Here is a 21895-nt window from a genome sequence, read left to right as displayed (position 1 = left end):
CCCCCCCATACAACCTGAGTCCGGTCCCGCTCTCCTAGAATTTACATTGTAGTGGATTCCTCCCCTACAAACACTTTTGTTGCTGAGTAGCCGACCCCGCGAATTCCCCAGTGTATGCCTCGTGGTCTAGGTCAACCAGCGCCGCCTTACATGACGGAGGTCAACTATTAAGCCACACCTACCTCCACTATATAAGGCCTGACCTCGTGGTGACCTATCTCTTTTCTACCTACACCAACCAGCAAGCGACACCTCCTCCTCCTCCTCCTCCTCCTGCCTGGCGGCCCTCGCTCCCGCCGGTGAGCATGGCGACCCACAAGCTGGTCCTCCTCTGAGCACCCTCACCAACCAGCTCTCTCTACATCACGCTTGTAAGTGCGCTGCCACTTCCCAGCACCAAGCTCCATTGTACATCCAATACAATATGTATACAGAGAGCACATTGTGAGTTTCCTTTCTCCATCCCATCCTGAGTGTGAACCCAACAACTCGTTCCCCACAACATCATCCTGTACACAAGCCCAAATATCACCTCTCTCTCGCTCTCTCTCTTTTATTAATTTAGTTACCGCAGCAGGAAGCGGCAAGTGGTTCCCATTTTCTTCCGTCATGGTAGGGTGGACTTGGTGGTGGTGGCCTGGTGGGGTAAGGTTGATATTTTTACCTTAGTGTGTCTCGGTGGCGTGTTGTGTAAGGGTCGGGTGTTGTGTGTGTGTGTGTGTCCCTTCCTTCCCCCGTCTGTTATCACTCAGCGATTCATTTAAAGTCGTTCATCAGATACACAATAACGTGCATGGGAAAGAGCTCGTTATATAATCTGCAGAGATTATCCGCTTTTGTTTATACAGCTGGGTTATGAATTGTGGTTGATGGGGGCACTTCACTTCTCGTTGTGAATACGCGTTTATTTTTGACAGTGAGGCGAGGTTGTAATATTTAATGCATTTCATCAATACAAATAGGCTTTTTCTGGTATATTCATATACATGTTTATATGTACAGAATGTAGATTTTGTTCGTGGATATATGAACGTTAACAAGGTGTCGCGGTGGTAAGAGAAAAAATTGACGACTGTCTTAATTTTAGCTGTAGGATGTTCTTTTTTTGTATACTTTCGTTGATACTCACGGATTTTTAAAACAAAAAACTATCATCTTTGAGTGCCAGGAAAGGATTCAGTGGAAGACAAATACATATTGATGGTTGTGGTTCAGGATTATTGTGGATTGTCTTCAAGAATTATAGGATATGATAATAAGGTTAATGAGTGACCCACTGAGGCCAGTAATAGAGAATATAAATCAGATACGTATATATTTTTTTATGTAAAATGAGGCAAAAATAGAAAAAAAATCTTTGAAAAATGTCCAGATAATCCGTGAACAAAGATTGAAACAACACTTAAACCAAACGAACGAATATACAGTACTGTAGTTTTTTTTTTTTATTATGGAACATAAATCACTATACACAATTTCTTTGTATAATTGTTTTAAACAAACAAATTCCAACAAATAGGAAACATAACTGGAAGAAAAGAGTGGCGAGCAGTGGTGTGAGACACAGTGATGCCAGGCAGCAGCTGAGGACAACCGGGTAACATCACACAAGGCGAAGCGCTACCTTTACTGTAACCATCGTTAACACACGGTAAGTTCCCTACACTGTTTAAGTTCCTTACCTGTTAAATATTACTTCAACATTTTGACCGTTTTTACTCTATTTAATTGTATATATTGAATCTTTCCCATCACGTACAGTACTTTATGCAGTGTTTAGAGTACAGTATGCCTGTAGGTGTGAGTCTATACACTGACTTATTAGCTGCCCCTTACACTGTCCTGACACTGACCTCCGAGCTCCGGCTGACCTTTAGCTGCGCCTACACTGACTGTGACATGAAGGCGTCTCCATGGAGTCCAGTGTGGTATTGCACTTTGTTGTTGAACTGAAAACACATGTCAATTTATGAATACCGCAGTGTGAGGTGTTGATGTACAGCGTAGTGGGTTTTATGGAAACTGTAACCACATCTACTATTTATTCATTACCGTCTGCATAAAATACATAAATCATCTACCCCAGTCTGTTTACCTTCCCGCACCAACAGGAAGAACTACTGGGGTTTCAGTGGTCATATTTGGCAGGGACCTCCGCCTTGTGGGTGCCAATATAGAGTTAGATTGTGAAGGTCACTGACCCACAACGTCTGAGCAGGAACCAGAGATATTTATCTTCGTATTGTTTGAGGCTTCCAACATCGTATGGCTGTAAATCAAGTAATCCTAAATGACTGTAGTAAGAATTCTTTCACCGGTGACGGGTGATTGAGGTACAGGATATAACATTGTTTATTGAATGAGGTTTCTCCAGCACAGGTCGTAACAACAACAGTCCCCAAGAAACACTGTACCCAGTATACTTAATACAAACAATAGTGACCTCAGTATTGGCGCTGACTCCACCTCCACCTTCCGATTTCTCTCTAGCACAGACTGTAAGAATGGCTTTGACACTGACGAAGGACAGGTGTGTGGGGGTGAGGGAATTTGTTGTGACTCGAATAGGGCTGCTGAGGGTGTGTTAGAGGTGAAGTGAATCTGGGGTGGTGGAGGTGGTATTAGTGGTGGCTGTGCTAGTGGTAGTCATTGTGGTTATGCTGCTGGTTTTATTGGTTGAAGTTGTGCTAGTGGTGGTGGTGGTGGTTGTGCTGATAACGGTGGTGATCGTGGTTATGCTGGTGATGGTGGTAATGTTTGTGGATTAGGTTGTGCTGATGGTGGGGGGGGTGGTGATGGTAATGGTTGTGCTGATGGTGGGGGTGGTGATGGTAATGGTTGTGCTGATGGTGGGGGTGGTGATGGTGGTGGGTGTACTGGTTATGATGTAGGTTGCTAGTGGGAGATGGTGCTAGGGGTAATGGTGGGAGTTGTGATGGTGGAAGTGGTGGTGGAGAAGGTTGAGGTGAGTCAAGAGGATGGGATGGGTGACGAAGGTGAAGGAACAGTGCGGTGTGTAATAATAATAAACTGTGTGTTTCTATACATTTGATGACCCTAAAAGGCCCTACAATTACAAGAAAAAATACAAGAGAAAATATTTAAGGATATAAGTGTGTAGTTATCTGTTGCGTGATAGGGAGTTCGCGTGTTTATCTGATATGTCCTGGGTGAGAGGAAGAGGTGAGCGTGGGGATTACAAACGAAAATTGATCTTACTCAAAAAATTAAGATAAGAAATTTCACAATGTATATTGCCCTCTCCTGGGACAGTCAAGGGCATCGGGGCCCCAGCTGCATAGACAGCAGTGTACCTATGACGTCATCAGTTGATCACGGTTGGAGGGGTTACAAGTTACAACGTTAAACATTTGAGTCACAATACAAACTGAAGAATGACAAGATGACTGTTTAGGACAGTGGTTCTCAACCTTGTTTGCCCCATGCACCCCTTTCACCATATGTCAGAATGTCATTCCCCCCTCCTTTCCAAGATTGTCTGCCTCAAAAAGTGCATTCCAAATAATATGCATATAATACTGAAAATCCTTTATTATTTCCATATTAGTATCAGTTTCCCCTGGTTGAGAACCCCTGGTTTAGGAGGTTTAAAACTTCCGTACTCAGTTTCATGAGGTTGTTTTGTAGCGATGTGCAACAAGAGAATTATTGTTAATATTTTAAAGTTGTATTTGACATACAGTGAGAGACCAAGGTAATTTAGAGGCGGTATAACGTCATATCCCTGCAGCTACCGCGCGCTCGGCGCCGCCGTCTTTGTTGACTAAACAAGCCCAGACACTGTGTTCCCAAATTTTGTTCCAATATGCCATTCTGCTCGGCATATACTATAGGTGTACTCAGAGGGACAGGAAAGATTCTATAACATTCCAGCTGCAAGTTTTGAAGTTGTAATTAACTTATCAAGCAGGTGATAGAGTGGAAGTAACTGGACAGGAGCTGCCATGCACAGGCCAACCGGCCTATTGCAGACTCCTTAATTTCTTATGTTCTAATGTAAGTCACTACAGTACATGTCTTTTCCAGTTTCCTCAAATATATCGTGTGTAATATGCTCCCCACCCCTGGTGGTGATGGTTAAAACTGTATTATTTATTGTCATGTATCTACAGTAGTATTACATTATTTTGCACTGACCAGTGCGGCCGCTCGCCCCGCCCACTGGTTTCCAGAGTCCTGTACGAAGGATGATGTCCTGCCTCCCCACGCATTAAAGCTCTTTGTAGTTTATTCTCATTTGGTTCTTCCTTTCGGATTTTTGTTCCTAAATTCATCTATCTTTCGGTCGTAAGACAAAATTCCAGCTAACTTGACTAAACCTAATCATATCTAACTTAGTTTAACCTAGACAAAAACCTAACCTAACATTACCAAACCGAACTTTAGCAACTAACGGACTAAAGAATTAAAGGTACTTAAACTGGTGTGATTTCGTTCAAGGTTATTTCGTCCAGTGCTATTACGTCCAGTCACCGAGTTGGAGTGGTGTGATAATCCTCGGTTTGTTTGCACAGGAGCGAAGGCTAGGCTAAACACGCTGCCTAGCCTCTTGATGCCTGCCACACGTCGCCTTCCATTGCATAGGATCTGTTTTGTTTGCGTTTTTGCTTGCTTTATGAGCTGATGGGAGGAATAAGTTATTTTTAATTACCTGAAGAATCTCCACCTCAGCTTATTTCATCTAAAGATTAACCACCCTAACGCTAACCTAACCCCCCAAAATAGTGTTAGGATGAATAATCTTAAGGTGAAATAGACTGGGGTGGTGAGTCTTCAGGTGATCCGTTTTTATGATATTAAAAATTTTGTATTGCCTGTGAAAGTTTAATACTAGGCTAGTAACGGGTGGCTTAGATTGTCATGCAAAGCCACATATTCGCTGGCTAAAGTGCAGAATGGAATTACTTATAGAGTCTTAAGACGATGTAGACATGCATGTATTAAGTTTTCGTCTTAAAACACTATTAAGTAACATAAGTCAATAAATAAGTGCGTTTTTTCTTGATTTCCGTATGTGTAAGAATGCACCACACAAGTTGGTTGTATCTGCTGGCAAACTTTATATGAGTACGTATCAAGCGAGCATCCAATTATACCTGAGTTCTTGAGTGACAGTGACTGAGTGACCGATCTTCAGAGCTTAGATTATCAGTGATGTAAGTTCATTTCCTCCTCATAACTGTAGATAAGTGGTCCATCAGAACGATTTTTAAGCCATTTTTGGTATCGTTGGTATTTTTGCCGAAATTTGTCTTGTTTCAGAGACAAAATTTACACCTTCCTAACGTTATATAACTTGTATACCCATCTCTATGTCGGGGATCACGTGGACATATTTAAATCCCTTTCTCACGCTACCAGCTGGGATATAGTCTGACTAGGGAATCTTTGAGAGTAAATCTTTCGATCCCGCGAAGATTTGCCCCCAGCTTATTTCACTTGAGTAACCAAACTATAACGCTCTCTGGAGGAGTTAGGTTAGGTTAGGTTAGGTTAGGTTAGATTACGTTAGGCTAGTTTCGATTAGGTTTAAGTTAGGTTTATGTTAGATAAGGTTATATTAAATTAACTTAGGTTATATTAGGTGAGGCTAGATCTTATTAGTTTAGTTTAGAGTACTGGTAAGTGGAGTTAGTTTAGATTAGGTATGGGTTTGGATTAGGTTAGCGTTTGGATGAAATCGTCCGGGGTTCCTAATCTTCATGTGATCTATTTTACCCCGAGAACGTAGAGTAAGAATGAACAAAATAAGACCAGGGAGCTTTTAAAGTCAAGGTGACAAGGACGATGTGTGGGTAAATATTTCGTTTGGCTATTCTTGTGTGGTGACGGTCCTGCTGCAATTATTTGGTGGTTTGTTGTTACTGTGTGTGAGAGAGAGAGAGAGAGAGAGAGAGAGAGAGAGAGAGAGAGAGAGAGAGAGAGAGAGGAATAAAATGAATAATAATAATAGTAATAATAATAATAATAAGACGAAAGTAAAATAAATATAATGAAGGGAGTAGGGAGAGAGAAAGGTAAAAGAAATAAGAAGAGAGAGAGAGAGAGAGAGCGGGAAGAGAAAAAGTAAGATAAATAAAAAAAATGAGAGAGAGAGAGAGTGTGTAGATAAGTGATGTGAGAAAAGGTTGGACCGTGTGTGTGTGTGTGTGTGTGTGAGGTGGTATCGTAACAGCTACCTAAGATAAAGGTATTCCTGTCCAGTAACAGTCGCCAGGTGTCACTTAACCACACAACCCTCGCAGCTCACCCTAATGTTGAATGGCTGAATAAGCGAGTATGCCGGTGAGGTGTTTTATCGGAAAGACAAAATATATAAATGTAATAATAATAATGATAATAATAATAATAATAATACGAATAATAATTAAAAATAATAATGATAATACAAAAAATAATAAAAACAATATTAATAACGATAAAACTATAATAATAATAACGACGATCTTCTGTAAACACGAGACCTTCCTGCCTGCACCATGAAGAACTCGTCCATCCTGTATTGTCTTAAGAAATACTCCTGCCACCTGTGACCTCGAAATACGGTACCTCACACTCACACAATTGGTCATTAGGTTAGGTTAGTGGTTTGTGAGCGTTTATGGTATAAGTTATTGTGGGTTGTGGTAATAGTTTGGGAGTTATGAGACTTGTTCATTCTCACATACAAGTCATAGCATTTTGTAAGGTGATGGTTGTTATTTGTGCTTGGTGCGATGGTGGTGGTGGCAGTGGTTGTGGTGGATTTAGTAGTAGTGGTGGTAGTTGTAATGTTTGTGTGGCAGTAGTGAGGGTTGTGACGATGGTGGTGGTATTGGTGATTGTGGTGATGATGGTGGTAGTGGTGGTAACGCTTTGTGTTCTCAGGTCGAGGTGTGTGTGTGTGTGTGTGTGAAGAGAAGACGTGATATAAAGTGAAATTTAAGTCGTGTTTGTGTATTGCTAACTGTCTGAGATCTCATTAACTGTACCTGTACTTGTATCTGTACCTGAGTTAGTACCTTTACCTGGACCTGTACTTCTTTCTGTAACCTTACTTGTTTCTGTACCCATTCTTGATTCTTAACCTTTACCTGTAAGCTACCTGTATATTTCCCTGATTTAAGAACAAAACAAAATAAATACAAATTACAATCTTATAATAGAAAAATTACACTCGGTACAGCCTTGAGTTACAGCACTTTCTCATGAGTTGCACAAGGTTACAGATCTGTATTTTTACGAAACTATTTACTGCAATTTTCTAGTTGGGGTGGCGGGAGGGGCAAGGCCAGGAAAGCATGTGTGTCTTGTGAAATAAACACAGTCACGCCCAGACACAACACATACTTACCATAAACCCACACACACGCCCAGACACACACATGCCTGTATCCGTGCTACACCCACACACACACGCCTTCATGATCGCCAACATATACACCCGCGCCACGCCTACACACGCCCTCACCTGACAACGTCCGCGTGGCAACTAAAAGGTGAGCTGCCGTCTTTCCCCATAAATAGTGAAGACTTGGCATGTGTTAAACTTAAGGATTGGTTGAAACACCTAGTTGAACCCTTCGAGTACGATGATGACCTGTTGAATATTATTACATTGAATTTTATCTCACTGAGTAAGAGATGTAATCAACACCTTGAGTATACTATGAATTTACGCTACGAGTATGATGTATTTAACTCATTGAGTATGATGTTAATCCCTTGATATTTTTTTTTACGGGGATTAGCCCACCAGGGCACAGGTCAACGACCCACATCAGGGCCTGGGGGCAATAATAATAATAATAATAATAATAATAATAATAATAATAATGATAATAATAATAATAATAATAATAATAATAATAATAATAATAATAAATTGCGTAAACGTTCTTAACCCTTTTGAGTACAATGTCATCTTTCTCTGACTAAAATAATATTGTATTTAATGAGATAAACTTTTTTATCAATAATTACAGTTGTTATTAAAGTGAGAAAAAGTTATATCTAGATTAACTATAAATGCTCTAAATAAATAGTAACGGTGTATATAGCAACACTTTGTTTATCTCGGTGAGAATAACGCAAGATGGAAAGTCCCAAAAACTGACGTTACCGACCGAAAGTGTTTTAGTGAGTATCTGTGTGTGTGTGTGTGTGTGTGTGTGTGTGTGTGTGCTCGCAGGAAACAGAAAGATAAGTAGGTCATTCTATACACGTGTCATCACTGAAGTAGCCACATAATTGGAAAGTGTGTGACGGACTGACGGGTGTACGACACGACACAACACGACGACACAACACGACACGACACAACACAACACGACACAACACGACGACACAACACGATACGACACAACACGAACAACACAACACAACACGACACAACACGATACGACACGACACGACACAACACGACACAACACGACACGACACAACACAACACGACACAACACGACACAACACAACACGACACAACACGACACAACACGACGACACAACACGACACAACACGATACGACACGACACAACACGACACAACACGACACGACACAACATGACACAATACAATAATAACTGTACAACACAACACAACACTAACTGAACAAAGATACGACACAGAAAATACTTTAAAACTCATTTGTGTATGAATGTTTAAGTTTAAAATAATTGTTAATAAGGAATATTGTATTTAAAGGAAATGTGTGTATAGTTTTTTTTATAGATAAGACCAACACTAGCACATGGTATGTATGTGTGTGTGTGTGTGTGTGTGTGTGTGTACCGGAAGTTATATAAGATAAATGCCGTAATAATCTAAATTTTGTGAAGATAATAAATTACTGTTATATATATTTCTTACGTAAGAGATGATCAATGTAACAAGGCCGGAGTTATGAAATAATTCTTAGCCATAGTTCTGAAAGGTACTAACAAGAGCTTCCCTTCTCTAGACACTGGGTAACTCTCATTAGCTCCGTTGGGGGTATAGAGTTTGGATTCTGAGAGGCTCTAACGTCAAAATAACCATCTAAAATAACTCTCTTCGTAAAGCTATGAAGCAAAATATGGATTAAAAACTCCCTTAAGATTATTTTGTTTCTTCTGATTGGTAAATAAGATCTAATTCAACTAGCTCTCTTTAGCCACCACACGATGATCAATTCTGTACGGGGGTAAATTATGGACAAGCTAAAAATGACTTTTAGTTAGACCAAGACAAGCGACATTGGTGGCTGGTATATAATGGACCTGTTACTGAATGGGAGAAAGTGGAGGCTGATAATGATCTTATTTACGAAACAAAAGTTGTTTGTGTTGTAAGTAATCAGCTTATTTTAAACCCCCATTGCATTATGATTCTAGATCTGTGTTGAAGGTATTTTAGTTGTATGCTGAAAGAGATGACTGGGTATATGTACTGTATGTATGTATGTATGTATGTATGTATGTATGTATGTTAGTGTCATCAGTAATGGAGTCTGTGGTGCTGGGAGGGATGAAGAATTAACCAGATCAGTTATGTAGAGGAAGAGAGGTGGACCCAGAACCGAGGCTTAAGGTACTCCGGTATAGTGACAGATGAGTGTAGTAGTGGGCAGATTAGGGAACCGTTTTGGAAAGAGAAAAATATATGAGTCCAGGAAATGAATGAATCAGAAGGAAACCAAAACAAGGGAGAGTTATACACACACACACACACACACAGACACACACACACACACACACATGTAATGAGGGTAAACACAATGAGAAGAAGATATATATATATAGGAATAGGAAGTATAGAGAGTAGAAATGTAAAGGTAGGAAACTTGGTAGCGTGGCCTGGATGTTATTTGCACAGCGTCACTACGCTTATCTTATCTCGTATGTCAATACACGTATATTACTTCTTAAAGGGACAACTTGTTAAACACCTCTTGATACAATTATTTATTACTTCACTCAATGACATGGACACATTAATATCACTATTATATCGGGGTACTAACACATTATGCTTTACGTTAACTGACTCTCGGACACACCTGAATGAATACACTTCCCACAGTAGGTAACTCACCCTAGGACGTTCTGACAAGACTCACGTGTACCCTGGCGTAGGCCCAGTGAGTGCTGGCTGGGCTGCCTTCATCACAGGGAGAGTCTGCTTAGCTGGCGATGCCGTCTGGTCGGGAGGTCTCCCTCCCGACCTGGGGAGGGGACGTGCGTGACTCTCCTTAGTGAACCGAGTGACGACCCGAACGGGAGAGAGATGACAGGGTCCAGAATGAGAATCAGTCTGACCAGAATGATAATGATAAAGATAATGCCCGCGGACGGAACTGTAGGGCCTTTATATGGGGTCGGCCCAGCCGGCTTTTGACCTCTAACAATTAACACTAAACTGGTTTGATCTGGATAATTGTGTGCAGGTGTGGTCCTGGCCAGGTGTCTTGGCTAGGTGCGGTTGTAGGTCACCGGCTCACGTCATTAGCGGGCGAGGTCAAGTCCCTTGGGTCGACCTGAGGTGTGTCAACCCGGAATGTGGTGGTACCACGAGGTCTGTGGTGTACTCGCTGTTATATGTGACATAATTCTGGGCTGTAAGGTTTGGTCTGACAATCACTCATTACACCTCCCGCCAAGACCAAAGCTTCATCACAGAGACTGATGTCACATATAGACAGCAACATCACGTGTGGTGTCAAAGATAATCCCTGGGGCGATAACATAGTTTCACATTTACAAACAACAATCTCATAGGTGTATGTTTTTCTACTGGCGCTAGTTTGATCTGACAAAGCTCACTATACCTCCCGCCAAGATCAAAGCTTCTATGCCAGGAGAAAAAGGAAACATAGCAAGTGAACATAGAATGAAAAAATCCTTCATATGTAGCATAGTGTCCGAGGCAACCTTGCAAATCACATTCTACAAACAATAGCAGGTGTTACATTTCCTTATCAGCCCATGTCAAAATAATAATTCATCTCAGTCAGTAATATAGCTACAACATCGTGTTTCATAGTCCAAGACATTGATCAAATGAACTCATAGAAAAAAGTGAGACTAAAAAAAGACATTCTTTGTAGTAAACATCAACAAAAATCAGAGAAAATACTTCAAAATACACAAAAAATGTTCCTACTTCACATATTAGGGGATTGATATCTTTTTATTATACATCAACAACATCAGTACATTAGTTGGGTCCGGCATAGCTCACGTCTTCCATCCGGCTGGTATCTGAAAAACAGGGGATGGCGGCAGCTCAGCAGCTGTAGTCGGTTGGTCCTTCATCATCGGCTTTCTTGTGATGTCAGGACAGCACATCTTCTGTCTTCTTTCTTCACATAGCACATCTTCTGTCTTCTGTCTTCTGTCTTCTTTCTTCACATACCGCACCTTGTAGGTCGTTTCTCCACACCTTCTGACTTCTTCTCACTTCCTCCTGGTTTCTATACTCTTCCAGACGAGTTTTCTGTCCCATCTGCGTTCTTCCTCTATACATCTTCATTTTCATATTCCAGATGAATTTTTCTGCTCCATCTGAGTTTCTTTATACATCTTCGTTTTCCGTCATATTCCAGATGAATTTTTCTGCTCCATCTGAGTTTCTTTATACATCTTCGTTTTCCGTCATATTCCAGATGAATTTTTCTGCTTCATCTGCATTTCTTCTCTGCAACATCATCATTTTCAACATATTCCAGACGATTTTCTGTTCATCTGCCGCCGGCCCTCTCCGGCCGGGATGAAAGCCGGTCCACTGTTTGGGCTGTCGTCTCCTTAGATGACTGTAAGGCAGGTTCCGCGGACCAGGGCTCGCCCTCCGTACGTGAGTGTCGGCGAGACCAAAGACCGTCCTGTCTTACACCTTCCACAGTGGTGAATCCCTCCCTGGCTGGGCTCACCAGGGTTCGTTGTGTGGCGATCCATTCCACACTCCTTACTTCCTAAAGTAGAAAAATATAAAATCTTCTTAATCCTATACCAAGGGAGGACTTGAAAGAAGTGACGTGGTGTGTGGTGGGTTTCGTGCTGCCTTCACCACGCTGCATTCATCACGCTGCTTTCATCATGCTGGTTCTTCTCTGCTCGTATGTACTGTGGTTGACGTCCGGCTGGCCATGGGTGGTACTGTGTGTGACATTTGACAGAGAAACAATCCTAAAGGGGTGATGGATTAGTTGGAAGTGCATTCGCAAAAAAAAAAGTTTACTTTATACGATAGGTCAATGTTTGGCAACTATCATTTCCGTCACGACAATGTTCTCATCAGGCTGGGTCGGGGAGTGAAGCTCTGCGCACTACACTAAATATCATTTATCACTGCGCGTCAAAGAGTACATCACAAATCATAATAGCATAAAAATACACTGAGTGAAGCTCTGCATTCATCGCAATATTACTTCATATTAACCATCATCATCAACACACAGCTTACGGGACAAAAGACGGGGGATTAGTGTGGTCAAGCGGCGGGGCAGGTCAGAAGGACGTGAGGTCACCCGAGCGGGGTGGGGCGAGGCGGGGCGGCGCGGGGCGAGGCGAGGCTGGCCAGGCCCAGCCAGGCTGGTGCGTTGCGGGTGAGGTGGGGAGGAGCCGAGGCGCGGTTGATCGGGCCAGACCTAGGCTTCGCGGGGCGGGGAGGTGCACGGAACGGAGGGGCGGGGCAGGGCAGGGCAGGGATGGGAGGAAGGGTAAGGAGGGTGAGGTAAGGATTAGGACAGGGAGGAGGATGTAGGTTAAAAGACATGTTAAGTTATAACAGTTAGTACAGACACCGCTTTCATCACTAAAACACAATGGCTACATTCAACACTGACCAACAATCAAACTGCACTTGGGCTACTGAGAATGCCACAGATAGCGGGTGACACTGAGAAATTACGTTAAGCACTGAACATATTTCTAGTAAAAATTCGCGCCTACCACGACGAGAGACATTTACTTGAGCTGTAACGGAGACACACTAGGACACTTTTCACGCTACTACGCAGGAACTTCTTATTACGCACTTTTGAACTAACGAGCCAGGTGTTATGGCTAACCGAGGGAAGGCATGGGTTTACGTTAAGTACACTGTTACCAATAACAAGGGACGAGGGGAGCGTGGGTTAACGTCATAGTTCGCTGCCACCATTGTAATGAGACAGAATAAACAGAGAAGAGGAAGATATATATATATAGGAGAGAGTATAGAGTATAGGAATGTAAAGATAGGAAACTTGGTAGCGTGGCCTGGATGTTATTTGCACAGCGTCACTACGCTTATCTTATCTCGTATGTCAATACACGTATATTACTTCTTAAAGGGACAACTTGTTAAACACCTCTTCGATACAACTATTTATTAATTCACTCAATGACATGGACACGTTAATATCACTATTATATCGGGGTACTAACACATTATGCTTTACGTTACTTGACACTGACTCTCGGACACACCTGAATGAATACACTTCCCACAGTAGGTAACTCACCCTAGGACGTTCTGACAAGACTCACGTGTACCCTGACGTAGGCCCAGTGAGTGCTGGCTGGGCTGCCTCCTATGGGAGAGTCTGCTTAGCTGGCGATGCCGTCTGGTCGGGAGGTCTCCCTCCCGACCTGGGGAGGGGACGTGCGTGACTCTCCTTAGTGAACCGAGTGACGACCCGAACGGGAGAGAGATGACAGGGTCCAGAATGAGAATCAGTCTGACCAGAATGATAATGATAAAGATAATGCCCGTGGACGGAACTGTAGGGCCTTTATATGGGGTCGGCCCAGCCGGCTTTTGACCTCTAACAATTAACAATAAACTGGTTTGATCTGGATAATTGTGTGCAGGTGTGGTCCTGGCCAGGTGTCTTGGCTAGGTGCGGTTGTAGGTCACCGGCTCACGTCATTAGCGGGCGAGGTCAAGTCCCTTGGGTCGACCTGAGGTGTGTCAGCCCGGAATGCGGTGGTACCACGAGGTCTGTGGTGTACTCGCTGTTATATGTGACATAATTCTGGGCTGTAAGCTTTGGTCTGACAATCACTCATTACACACACACACACACACACACACACACACACACACACAACGAAATTTTAAGTATACATTCAAGTGGATTGTTTTGTGTGTGAAATGGAATGTATTGTATTTTTATCGGTTTGTGTGGCAATATGGTAATTACTGTACCTCTCTCTCTCTCTCTCTCTCTCTCTCTCTCTCTCTCTCTCATTCCTTTCTTTTACTCCCTTTCTTTCCCTTATTTCTTCCACTCTCCTTCCGTCCCTCCTCCTTCATTTCCCTCTTACCCTCACTCTTTCCCTCCTTCCTTCCCTCCTGCCTTCCCTCCTTCTTTCCCTCCTTCTACCCTCCCTCCCTCCCTTTCTCCAGTAACATAGTATGACCTTATCTGTGACTCACTACCACAACACATTCCACCTCACCTCCTCCTCACCAAAGGGTCGGTATACTCCCTTTTAATGCCGATGACGTCCCACTACAGGCATGCGAATGGAATTATTTTATGTAACAAGGATATAATGCAGTTATTACAGGGATACAATCATTGGTTTATTCAGTCATTTACCTAATTGTACCTAATGGCCATTCAAAGTAGGAGGTGGCCATGCCGAAGGAAGAAGGCCAGTTTCTTGATAGTCTTGTCTAGGGCCATTTTCAAGCTCAGTTCTGTTCTTGATTCTACCACAATTTGGGTTGGATATACTGTTCTATAGGTTAGGTTTGGTTTGGTTTGATTAAGTTAGGTTAGGGTTGGGTTTAGGTGAAGAAATACTTCCTTATAGTCATCCTTAATGATATCTTGGAGTTAGCGAGCTTGAAGTTTATATCCCTCTGGTGTTGGCGGTGCGTCTCACAAAACTGGGGCCTGGGGATCATGTTTTTCATTCCTTTCAAGATTTTAAACTTATCCCTGAGATCTGTTCCTCTGTGTGTTGTCTGAGGAGTTGTTTTAGTACCCAAGGTCCCTCAGTCTGTACGAGGATAATCGAGATAATTGAGTTAAGTCATCATCTTAGTTGCTCTGCGTTACACCTTTTTTTCTAGGGGTAGGTTAAGTTAGGTTAGGGTAGGTCTCCATGTCTGTACACAGTATCCAGGTGGGGACGTATGTGGATTATTTTCTTTTATAGAGATACAGTGATGGATTAATTATACACCTATATACAGTTTTAATTGGGTACAGTGATGGATAATACAGCTCTATAGGAATACATTGATGGATTATGCAGTTTTGTTTGGATACAGTAACGGATAATACAGTTATCCAAACAGGGAATAAGTAATACAGGAACAGAATGACAGTTACAGAATGATAGTTACAGTTATACAGGTACAAATACATAAACATACACTCATACGCAAATACAGTACCAGAGTGTTTCGGCTAACCTAACCTAACCTAAACTGTATACCAAGGTACCACTGTATCCCAGGTATCGTGGTGTCAATACATCCTTGAGGGAACCGCTCTCGTCTCCGATAACCTTTAATGACGTCATCCCCACAGTAGTGACGTCACTAGATCCTGCCGGCTCTCCACCTATCACATTTCTTTCTAAAGTTCAATGACGTCATCCCCGCAGTAGTGACGTTGGCAATGGTGACGTCACTAGATCCTGCTGGCTCTCCACCTATCACATTCCTTTCTAAAGTTCAATGACGTCATGGAAGTCCTCTCTCTCTCTCTCTCTCTCTCTCTCTCTCTCTCTCTCTCTCTCTCTCTCTCTCTCTCTCTCTCTCTCTCTCTCTCTCTCGTCGCCCCCCCCTACCCTACCTTCCATTCTCTCTCTCCCTATTCTCCACTCCCCTTCCCCTCCCCTCTCCTCCTCCCCTTTGTTCCCCTTTCCCCAGAGCGTGACTCAACACATCCTCCTCCCACACAGGTCACAGGTCACGCTCGGTAAAGGGGGTCAGGAAACAGGCCCCTCTCTACCTCCCTCCCTCCTCCCTCCTCCCTCCCCATCCCTCTTTCTCACATTCCTTCCTCTGTCACTTCCTTCATATTCTCCCTTTTCCCCCTTCTCCCACTCCCTCATTGTCTTCTTCCTTCATTTTTCTACTTCATGGTTTCTCTCTCTCTCTCTCTCTCTCTCTCTCTCTCACCACGAGAACAACGTTAGCGGAATCATTCTAAGTAACGTGTGACTTTATACTCCGCCCCCTTCCCCCCACCTCGAAATAACAACCTAACCTAACCTAACCTAACCTAACCTAACCTAACCTAACCTAACGTAAGCTTATTAAATCCACGCCAGACCAACCTTCACACACCTTCTGCCAGCGGTGGCGTGATAGGAGCTTCCTCACACCTGTTGGATCACGGCCACAAACACTACGGGCGTGACTCGGTGTTCTGTAGCCATGACCGCGCAGTGTTGTGTTCACTGGGAGATTCACCTTCCCACTCGCAGGAACCGTGGTTGTCGTCAGCCGAGGTACGGATAGACGTATAGGAATCGACAAACGTAGACAATAGATGTATTTAGACGCGTAGACAATAGATGTATTTAGACGCGGTTAGTTGAAAGTAGATGTGATTTAAGTGGCGTCCGTGATGTAGGTTTACACATTCGTGATTTGGTGATTTATACTGAATATTTGGGCAAAAAAAAAAAAAAAAATAGCGACCACTTAGCGATTTATAGCCAACAACTACTGTATATTAAATAATAATAGCCACTATCTGATGAGGAAGAGCTACAGCCAGGCGGATAAGAACCACCGTCTGGCGAATAGTAACCACAGAAAGGCTGTTACCTAGGTTAAATTAGGTTAGGTCAGATTACTTAGGTTAGTTTAGGTTAGATTAATTTAGGTAAGGTTTAGATTAGCTTAGTTTTGGTTAGGTTAGATTCGCTTAGATTAGGTTAGGTTAGGTAAGGTTTAGATTAGGTTAGGTTAGATTAGGTTAGCTTAGGTTAGATTAGATTAGGTTAGGTTGTGAGCCTGTTAGGACCTGGGTTTCTTTGACCTACACTGATGGCCGACACGGGTTGGTGCTGGTGTCTCCTGCACTGAGATATATATAGTGTATAGCTTATGTGTGTGTGTGCGTGTGTATGGTTGTGTGTGTGTGTGTGTGTGTGTGTGTGTGTGTGTGTGTGTGTGTGTGTCTGTGTGTGTGTGTGCTTGTGTATGGTTGTGTGTGTGTGTGTATGGTTGTGTGTGTGTGTGTGTGTGTGTGTGTGTGTATATGGTTGTGTGTACTGTATATGATTGTGTTTACATGTGCGTGTGTTTGTCTGTATTGTGTGTACATGGCTGTGTATGAATAGCTGTATTTGTATATATGAGCGTGTATATGTGTGTAAGTCTTTTGTTTGTGGGTGCCTGTCCGCTCGTGTGTCAGTCTGTGTGGGCGTGAGTGGTTGTTTGACCGTCTGGTAAACCGACACCCCCAACACTGACTCACACACCTCCAACACTTACTCACACACCTCCAACACTTACTCACACACCTCCAACATTTACTCACTCACCTCCAACACTGACTCACCTCAACACCAGCTCACCTGCCCGGCTCCACCTTTGACCTCACACACCTCCAACACTGACTCACTCACCTCCAACACTGACTCACACACCTCCAACACTGACTCACATATCTCCAACACTGACTCACACACCTCCAACACTGACTCACTCACCTCCAACACCTGTACTCTTATACTGTACCTGTACTTGTATATCTACACCTGTTCTGATATACTGTACCTGTGTTAATGGTGTGTGTGTGTGTGTGTGTGTGTGTGTGTGTGTGTTTGTGTGTGGGAGGGTCATATGGGGACCAACGCCTGAACACCGTCAGGAGTACAGCCATACAAGGTCGGCTCATGCCCCCTTCACCATCTGTAGGGTGAGGAGAAGGGAAGGGGAAGTGGTGAAGGAAGGGAGGAAAAGAAGGGAGGAAAGGGAGGGAAAGAATGGAAGAGGAGGAAAAGGGAGGGGAAGAATAGAAAAAGGAGGAAAGAAGGGAAGTGGGAGGAAAAGGGAGGGAAAGAAGGGAAGGGTGAGGAAAAGGAAGAGATGAAGGTCCTCCACCCACTCTCCCTCCATTACCGTGTAGAGTCTCAGCACCATTTCCACACCATTTCAGCCATGACCTAGATAAGTTATGACTTTATGAATCAATCCTTCTATTTCCCCCTTAAGCAACGTAAAAGAAAGCAACTATCCACTACGTAAAGTCTTAGGACAGGTTCGAATCCATGTTGGACTTGTGTGAGCCAACTAGATACGGTACCTCTCTTATTTCGAGCCGTGGCCGCCGTCATTACCACGAAGAGCAACGTTGGCCTGTAATAACATATCTCTTATACACAGTTTCCGCTCATTGGTTGGTTTAGGGGACGTATTTATGTATGTATCTTGAGTTAAAATACATAAGGCTCATATTTCCCTGACACTCTTATTGGTACGCTACAGTTGGGTCTTATTTCATTCGTGTGTAAGAGTCAGTTCCCTGTCAACGGGTTCCGCACATTGGTTTGTTGTACGGGAAGTTATTTTGGTCGGTGTGTATCCCTTCTGTAAGACACAATTTCCAGCCTGACAAGAGACCGCAAACATCCTCCAGCGCACAACAGGTAACATCAGCTGGCAACTCGTTTAAAAGTCACGGCGGCGAGACGGCCTTCACTACCAACGATTTCCACTGTTACGTCATATTTCCATTTAATACAACACTTTTCAAAACATTAATGCACTCAGAAACACTGTCATTATCTTAAATTATATTAACTCTAGTGATTATCAAATTCTAATGGGAAATGGGTTTTTAATAACAGCGAGTGCGGGGGCGGGGGAGGGGGGTAAAGTGGTGGGCCAACCATCCGAATGAAAGTCAGGGGAAGGACGTGAATGTATAGAACTCCGATAATGCGACCTCTAGGGGTATCCAATACTGTATTAATTCCTTCTCATTACAACGCGATACATTAATGCTGAACATATTGGCAATAACAGAGAATTTAATGAAGTTTTAACTTTTTTTCTATAAACGTGAAAGAGGTTTGTTTACAGTTTTACCAGGAAGTAACAGTGGATGCAAAATGTCATAGATCCAGTCCTAACTAAACATAAAAATTTATATAGTTTCTGGCGGTAATGTCGGCTATTTTAGAGGTAAATCTTGCAGTTGGTAAGCTAATTGATCGTGGTGTAATGGTGAACTAATGTGCTATTATTGGTTGTATAAACATTGGTAGGAGGGGAGTAAGTGTCCTTCGTTTATCAGCAGGAATAACAAACCGGTTGAGGAAACATCTGAAAAAACGTCGAACTGTATCTATGTCTCCTAAGATGTATGGAAGCACGAGAGAGGTATTTGTTGTCATGTTATCGTGCATCAGCGTCAACTCTCATCCTGGTTGGTGCTGTACTGATCATAGAAACATGTTTACGCTAAATTTAACATGGAAATGGAGCTTCTCTCTCTCTCTCTCTCTCTCTCTCTCTCTCTCTCTCTCTCTCTCTCTCTCTCTCTCTCTCTCTCTCTCTCGGGCACTAGAGCCTTACCATTATCTTAAAAGGCCAGTAACTTCCCTCCACCCCTCTCCTATCTCCTATCGTAGGTCGCCGTAATAGCTCAATGGGCGTGGTCGATAGAGCTCCTTGACGTACACATGTCTGTCTACACGTACACATGAATCTACACCCCCACAAGCTTGTCTACACATACGACTGCCTCACCTAAATCTGCATATATTTTGTTGGAATGCACACATCAGTTCTTTATACGTACACACACACACACACAACTACAGGTACAGCCGGACACTGATTCTACCGCACCTTCCGGTCCGGTTAATCGTTCAATGTCAGTGGGTGAATCTGCTTCCTGGACACACCATACTATACTGTGACCAGACAGTGCAGGTATATAAACAATGTACCTAGACAGTGCAGGTATATAAACAATGTACCTAGACAGTGCAGGTATATAAACAATGTACCTAGACAGTGCAGGTATATAAACAATGTACCTAGACAGTGCAGGTATATAAACAATGTACCTAGACAGTGTAGGTATATAAACAATGTACCTAGACAGTGCAGGTATATAAACAATGTACCTAGACAGTGCAGGTATATAAACAATGAACCTAGACAGTGCAGGTATATAAACAATATTACCTGGGCAATTGCAGGTATATAAACAATGAACCTGAACAGTGTAGGTATATAAACAATATTACCCTAGACGGGTGCGAGTATATAAACAATGAACCTAGACAGTGTAGGTATATAAACAATGTATTGCCTGAACGGTGCGGAATATATAAACAATGTACCCCTGAACGGTGCAGGTATATAAACAATGTACCTAGACAGCGCAGGTATATAAACAATGTACCTAGACAGTGCAGGTATATAAACAATGTACCTAGACAGTGTAGGTATATAAACAATGAACCTAGACAGTGCAGGTATATAAACAATGTACCTAGACAGTGTAGGTATATAAACAATGGACCTAGACAGTGTAGGTATATAAACAATGAACCTAGACAGTGCAGATATATAAACAATGAACCTAGACAGCGCAGGTATATAAACAATGTACCTAGACAGTGTAGGTATATAAACAATGTACCTAGACAATGTAGGTATATAAACAATGTACCTAGACAGTGCAGGTATATAAACAATGTACCTAGACAGTGCAGGTATATAAACAATGTACCTAGACAGTGCAGGTATATAAACAATGTACCTAGACAGTGCAGGTATATAAACAATGAACCTAGACAGTGTAGGTATATAAACGATAGTAAACAACATGGCAATTCGACCAAGTACAGTCAACAAAGCCATTACACATACATATTACTTTTAAAACAATGGCTCTCATTTTTCTGGGAGTTTTTAATAATGATACGTGGCGGCCAGACAGACACAAAGCAAATCCAGGGGAAATACCTGAGAATTATTACCTTATTATTAGTTTCCGGCAAAAAAAGATATAATGCTATCGTTATCAAGAAGCAACGCTGTACACACACACACACACACACACACACACACACACACACACACAACATTGAACCTTACAAGCAGTAGACCAGAAACTAAAACAATTTTCACTTCCTGTTGTAATTAGTTCTTTCCTCCCCCCTCCTCACCTTCTCTCTCTCCTTCTACCTCTCCTTCCTTCTCCTTCTCGCTACACCTTTTGTCACTCTCCCTCACTCCTTTAATATTTTCAGTAATTATCGATTGTTTCTATATTCTTTAGTTATTTCTTCATATTTCTTCTCTAATACTTCGTTCCTCACTGCCTACCTCTCTCTCTCTCTCTCTCTCTCTCTCTCTCTCTCTCTCTCTCTCTCTCTCTCTCTCTCTCTCTCTCTCTCTCTCTCTCTCTCTCTCTCCTTCCAAAAGCTTCTTTATCTCTTCCTTCCTTCAGTTTCTCAACCTACTTTTTCCTTTGCTTTCTCTACCACCTCTTTCCCTCCAGTCACATGCCCCCCTCCTCCCTCCCCTCCTTCCAGTCGCCCCCCTCCCCCTCCTCGACGTCTTCTGGTGGAGGGAGGAGGAGGATATTCTGATGATGTGGAGGGATGGGAATGAGGTGGAGTGTGGGAGGAGGAGGAGGAGGAGGAGGAGGAGGAGGAAAAAAAAGTGGGGAGAAGGGAGGAGGAGGTAAAGGGGGGGAAAAGGTGAGGAGGTGAGGTGAGGTGAGGGGGAGGGTGATGTAAAGGGGGAAGAGAAAAAGGAGGAGGTAAGGGGGTAGAGAAAGAAGGGGGGGGGAGTGTAGGAGGAAGTAGGGGGAGTGTTCTCAGATCCTGACAATGAGTCGCTAACAATGGACGGTGACCTTCATAACACTTTCCATCTCCTCACCACTTACCTCACCTCTCAGTATGGCCTCTACCTCAGTATACCTGGCCTCTA

General features: G+C 42.9%; 1 protein-coding gene across 4 annotated transcripts in view; it reads left to right on the top strand.

The window, feature by feature from the left end:
* The first annotated feature begins 676 nt into the window (after positions 1–676).
* LOC121879104 (myoferlin-like) overlaps positions 677–21895 on the top strand; it is a 43561-nt gene continuing 22342 nt past the window's right edge. For 3 of the 4 annotated variants that reach the window (XM_042385618.1, XM_042385617.1, XM_042385616.1), the window contains exons 1-2: positions 679–714; positions 1520–1651. The gene's annotated coding sequence lies outside the window, so the exon portion shown is untranslated. Of the gene's footprint in view, positions 717–1519; positions 1652–21895 lie in introns of all 4 variants that reach the window. The other variant, XM_042385614.1, reaches the window with a different exon arrangement.

Source organism: Homarus americanus, unplaced genomic scaffold (assembly GCF_018991925.1).
Source record: "Homarus americanus isolate GMGI-L3 unplaced genomic scaffold, GMGI_Hamer_2.0 scaffold4060, whole genome shotgun sequence".
Lineage (NCBI taxonomy): Eukaryota > Metazoa > Arthropoda > Malacostraca > Decapoda > Nephropidae > Homarus > Homarus americanus.
The sequence above is the reverse complement of the archived record's forward strand: the minus strand, read 5'-3'. Positions and strand labels throughout refer to the sequence as shown.